The following is a 6,232-nucleotide window of genomic DNA, read 5'->3' on the forward strand; positions in this document are numbered from 1 at the left end:
GCTGTCTAGTTTAACCGGATATGGTTGTTTGGGGTTTTTTTCCGCACGAAGTTGCACACAAGCAGAATTTAATGGAGGCAGAGTTTCACAAAATGGATTCCAAAAACGCTTCCTTTGTGTCGATAAAGTAATATTTTTTCACAGAAATCGAATTATTTTACAAAGGTGCTTCCCTCCGTAAAGAATTCTGAGAAAATTTTAAGACGTATCAGAATTAGGGTTGCCAATTTTTTTTCTCTCCATAATTTGACACCTCCAAACTTGAGTACACAGACTCGCAGGGAGCTGTCACATTTGCATATTAAGGAATCTTCATTTATTTTGTACTTTATCAAATAAGTTTTCTGGTGAATGTATATGGCCCCGGGGGTTGGTGCACTGTTCTCAAACTGTCTTTCCTAGTGCATTTTCAACGCTTTACTAAACCAGTTCAATGTGGAGAGGCATTTTCAATATGACGTCCAAATCCGAGTTTGGACATTTTGTGGAAGATGCACAAAAATCCAAAACATAATCATTTTCTAAACAGGAAAAGGTCTATCTTTTTGTTTCAAAACTGATCATTTCCCAGCAGGGCAGGATTAATTTGTTGAGGGCCCCTAGGCACGCAAGTCCACTGGGCCCCCTGCCCCACCCCATTTACGTACCCATTTTCTTATTTACTTCTTTATTTCCACTTTTCTTTTATTTAAAAATTCAAAACAAACAACAAAGATTACCATACCAATGCCAGTGTACAGTTTTTCTTCTATGCAACCTCCAAACATCTCTGCACAGATCCCCCCCCCCCCCCCTCTTCCTTCAACGGGACAGTCCTGTTTTCGGACCGACCGTCCCGTTGTCTCGACCCACCGCTTCGGGACAACGAAATGTCCCGTTTTCAGGGACAGTGTCCCGAAGCTGTGCACGGGGACACCGGGACGGGCGATCGCTTTCCCTCCCTGCCACACCGATTCAAAGCCCGGTCTGTCCCCACTGCTTCTTGCCTTCTTCCCGTCAATTTTGACGTCGGAGAGGAAGTTCCGGGCCAGCCCATTGCTGTTTGGCTGGCCCGGAACTTCCTCTCTGACATCAAAATTGACATTGGGAAGAAGGCAAGAACCTGCTTGCTGCTCTACCAGGACTGGCCTTAACAGCTGAAGTTATCATATAGACGGGTATACACTGTTTCATTCACAGCTTTGAGGGATGGAAGGAGATCAATGATCACTGGGAGAGTGGGGGGATCATGCCTTTATTCCTCCAGTGGTCATCTGGTCAGATTAAGAAGCCCTTACTTGTTATTAAAAGAAGTCTAGTCCTAAAGTCCAGACTGTGCCCTGGATGTTTACTAAAATGTTTGATTATTGTAGAAAAACATTCAAATCATAAGCCCACCCTAGTCCTGCCCAAACTACGCCTCTAACATACCCATTGAGATTTGGACACACTGCAGCCACCCACCATAGAAATCTGTCTACAACATAGGAGTTAGAAGGAGTCGGTGAGAAAAACATCTATCTAGCTCTTTATGCCATATTTTGCATGTTTTTTTTTCTCTTTTGAAACTGAGCCCCTCAATCTCTTAACTTCCAACTAATTATTATAAATAAGCAAGATACTTACTGTGGCAGCTGAAATAAAAAGGATAGCAGCAATATAGAGATCCAGTACAGTAGGTTGAACCTGTCTGAATTACCAGCATCAGCTCAACAGTGACTGATTATATACTGTTGAATTAGTTGAAGACTGTAGGAATGCATACTTGAAGATGAATGCTGAGTCAGTGAAAAGATAATGGAATTGCAGAGATGAATAGGTAGAAAGGAAGGTTAGCCCAAGATGAAGATTTTTGTCCAGAGGTGGGTATACAGAAGATATTCATAAGGCTAGGGTCAAAGATTATAAATTGGGCTGAAGTGTGAGACTGGCAGGTCTCCAGATTAGTGGAGATAATAGGTCTCGTATCTTTGACCTATAGGTGCAAAGATTATAGAACCAAAACAGGAAGGAGTAGTGTGTGGCACAGTGGTTGAAGCTACAGTCTCAGAACTCTGGGGTTGTGGGTTCAAAACTCCACGCTGCTCCTTATGACCCTGGGCAAGTCACTCAGTCCTCCATAGCTCCAGGTATGTTAGATTGTGAGCCCACAGGGACAGATATGGAAAATACTTGAGTATCTGATTGTAAAACCGCTTAGATAACCTTGATAGGCAATATATAAAAACCTAATAAACTTGAAGCAAGCTGTCATCACGATACAATACAGCTGGTTCCTTGCACGATAGTGCACATGCGTCCTCTTTAGCATGCTTTGCTCTCTCGCTGGGCTCCGCACAGGGATGCCTTGCAGGCGTCTTCCTTGGACTCTGGAAGCTCAAGCAAGCATGGCCTGGTGGCTTCTCCCGCAATTGTTCTGCAGGGTCATATCGCTACACATTTCCTCCTGGATTATGGTAATGACAGGTACCAGTCTTTGGGACCTGAAGACCACATCCACACTGCAATCAGCCATTCAGCTGGCTCTGCTGTGATTGCAGAAGACTCTGGAGGGCAAAGCGGTCAGAGTCTTCTCCAACAATGTGACTACAATAGCCTACGTCAATCGTCAGGGAAGGACCAAGAGCACTCCTCTGGCTAAGGAAGCCCACCTTCTTTTTCTTTGGGCAGAACATCAACTCCTAGCACTGACGGCAGCACATATGGCAGAGGTCGACAATGTTCAAGCAGACAGACTCCATATCCGGGCGAGTGGGCCCTGTCCACAGTGGTGTATTGAGCCATAGTGTGGTGCTGGGGTTGGCCCCGCTTCGAGCTCATGGCCACAGCAAGAAACAAGAAAGTGGTTTGCTTCTTCAGTCGAAGATCCAAGCTCGGAAGCGAGAAGCTCAACGCTTTAGTGCAGTCTTGGCCTAGGGAGATTCTCCTGTATGTCTTTCCTCCTTGGCCGATGATCTGCCAGGTCATTCAGCAGATCGCAGCCCATTTGGGCTGCATCATTCTGGTGGCTCCAGATTGGTCTCACAGACGGTGGTACACAGATCTGATGCATCTGGGCAGGGGTTGCAGCCTTTGGCTGCATGCCCATTCAGACCACCTCATGCAGTATCCAGTATTCATGAAGGTTCTGGGTCACTTTGCTCTTACTGCATGGCTCTTGAGTGTGCAACCAGAGCACAAAGGATATTCTGCAATGGTTATTGATACTCTTCTTAAGTATAAGTCATCCATGGTTTCTACTTAGGCTAAGGCTTGGAAGGCCTTCCAACATTGGTGCACCCAGGATCAGGTAGACCCTTATTCATCTCCGATCTCGCCAATTCTCACCTTTCTTCAGGCTGGCCTGGATAAAGGCCTCACTGTGGCATCTCTTCAGGTTCAAGTGGCTGGACTCTCTTATTTCAGATCCTGGGAGCGTTAGTCCTTGTTGGCGTCTCATCCTGGTCGATAGATTTCTAAAGGGGGCTCTTTGTGTCACACAGGTTATGCAACCTTTCCCATCTTGGGAACTTAACCTGATGCTGTCTAGGCTTATCAAGGCTCCTTTTGAGCCCCTTCAAAATGCTTCCTTCTTGGGCTTGACGCTTAAGACTTTTTCTGGTTGCCATTACTTTGGCGTAACGTGTCGGAACTACAGGCTCTGTCTTGCAGAAAACCGTTCCTTTTTTTGGCACCAGTAGGTGCCTTGTGGTTTTTTGTTTTTTTTTAAATCTCTTTTAAACATAAACATTGTTTTGCACCTAGGTGTCAGTAGGGCACCTACCGGCGCTTAAGTTAAGGCACCATTTATAGAATATGGGCCCGAATAATTATTACAATTCATGGGAAATATAATCTTTAAAAGAGATATGTAGTGGCTACGAGTTGTTAGCCACAATTCCAGGTGATACTGCTGGAAAAGGGAAAAAACATTTATAACTCAGCCGTATTCAGATGTTACTGTTCTTACCTGTGGCTGCAGGTTGCGGGCCACTGATTTTTCGGTAGCGGTGCACTCACCCCAGAAAGAAAAACTGAATGTTAACTAAACAGGAATTCCAATGCAAAAATTTCATAAAGCTGATCAAATCGTAACAACTCAGAATTTTATTTTATTTTTAACACAACTGTAGAACAGAAACATGTTGCCTCCACAATGCAAACAACTTTATCAATGTTTTTTGTATCAAAACCAGTTCACACAGTTAATTTGCACTTCCACAACTTCTTCTGTTACCAGAACCAGTAGCCTCTAGGTGATGTTCAATCTCGGACTGGGTTTACGGGTGCTGGCTCCTCTCATGAGTATCTCCATGATATAGAAATATTGCAGTTTTTTTCATGGGGCTAACAGGGCGTTCTGCATTTTTAAGTACAGTTCTCCCCATGTCTCATTCTGCCTTGAACTGCACAATGGATTTCTGCACAGTTTATGGTCCAACATATAACTTGGGACCTTTGGATAATGGGCAGGCATCGACAAATTTCATCCCTCACCCAAATGTCTTGACAGGCATTTATGATGGTCATTAATGGGAGAGACACATGGGTAATTGAGCCCCCATAATTGGTTGACTCACTGCTTGATGTATTTTTCTGACTGGCAGGGTGGCAGCAGACAGGGTTGTGCTCCCTGGCTAAGTTGTACCCATGGGACCTTTAAATAAATTTGAGGAATACTTGAGCTTTGTAGATCTTGATAGTGCCCACCTCCTTAGAACTTGCTTCCTTTCCACTCTCTGGTGAGCCGAGCGGCTGAATATTTAGCCCCAAATGGTGTTCCAGTCAGGCCAGCTGTTCTTCCTCCAGGTCAGTCACAGCAATTTCTCCCCAGGCCAGGCAAAGAATTTCAAACAGGTTTTCCAACATCAGAAGGCCTGTTCTGGATCCTGCGGCAGCTGGATGGTAAAGTCCTGGGCCATCTATGGCACCTTCACCAAGAGTTAATGATTGGGGGACCAGAAATGTACCTGGCCCCAAAGCTGCAGAGGTACTGGTGCCGCTTCACATGCCTGTTTAGGGGAGGCTGGATAGGAAAGTAGGCAATGCATTCCCCGTACTGCATGGGGATACAATATCTCCTCCTGATGAGGGCCCCTCGACATATATAGCTGGGCGTCCTTCTTAGCGACACCACAGAGAATGGAGAGTCTGATTTGGTCTCCAAAATAAGGCTGGCTACTCATCAAGGAATGGGACTCTCACTTGGCAATCTTCTTCCTCACCCCTTGGGTCTCATCATGCTGTCCTTGGCCTTGGGGCCGGGCTGCGGCAGACAAAAGGGTGTCGGCGAGAGGGGGAACATTTCCCTCTGCTGCTCTCCCTGCCGGTCAATCAGCTGAGCCAGCAAGACTCGGGGAGACCTGAAGCTCAGTTATCGGGGCAGGGAGAGTAGCTTTGACAGAAGGGAGGAGCTGTGCTTAGCAATTGCTCTTCTGAGCAAGTGCCAGGCATTGTTCCTCCTGCTCTTTACTGGTGATTCTCTGCACAAATAGTATGCATATAATTTGCATGCTATTATGCTGAGAATTGCCTGCAAAATAAAAATCATTCCCACTGCGGCCACTACATCGACTCGCCAGATTTTACTAGCAAGTTTTGAGAATCCGGCCCCAAACTGGCAGCTCTGGACAAATAGATGCACCCCTTAACTCCTACTTCAGTGCATACTATTTGCCCAAGGCTAAGCAGCATTTTTAAAAAGCAGAAAAGGACACTTATAAAACTTCCTTGGGATATACACACAGAAAAGTACTCACTAGTAACAGATGTCTCATACTGTAGACACATAAGTGTTCTTGAGGGCAAAGACTGGGTGGATTTGTGAGATATACAAGTATGTTATAAAATATACATGTATCTATGCAAATTTGTATGGAAAAATTACACCTGTTGTGCAATGCAACAGATGTACTTTTGTGAGTAACATTCATGAAGAACCAATAAATCTACGTATTTGACCACATGGTCCAACGTTACTATAAACTAGAAAAACCCCACAGTGGACTTATGTACTACTGAGATGTCTACTCCTAACTTTTATAATATTATCACAATCAGTCTGTGTGGTTATAATAACATCTAGTAATATAGTATTGTTCTTAAGGGGTAAAAAAGTCTCAGAACATGAAGCAATTAACCCAGCTGGGTTTTCGAACGTGATCAAGTCACTAACTCCCAATCAGATCATAGGCAAAAAAAACCCTACCTATCCTTTCTTATATATTATTATAGCTTTTTGTCTTATTGTACTAGATTGTGTTGTCCTTGTGTT

This window comes from Geotrypetes seraphini, chromosome 12 (assembly GCF_902459505.1).
Source record: "Geotrypetes seraphini chromosome 12, aGeoSer1.1, whole genome shotgun sequence".
Taxonomy (NCBI): domain Eukaryota; kingdom Metazoa; phylum Chordata; class Amphibia; order Gymnophiona; family Dermophiidae; genus Geotrypetes; species Geotrypetes seraphini.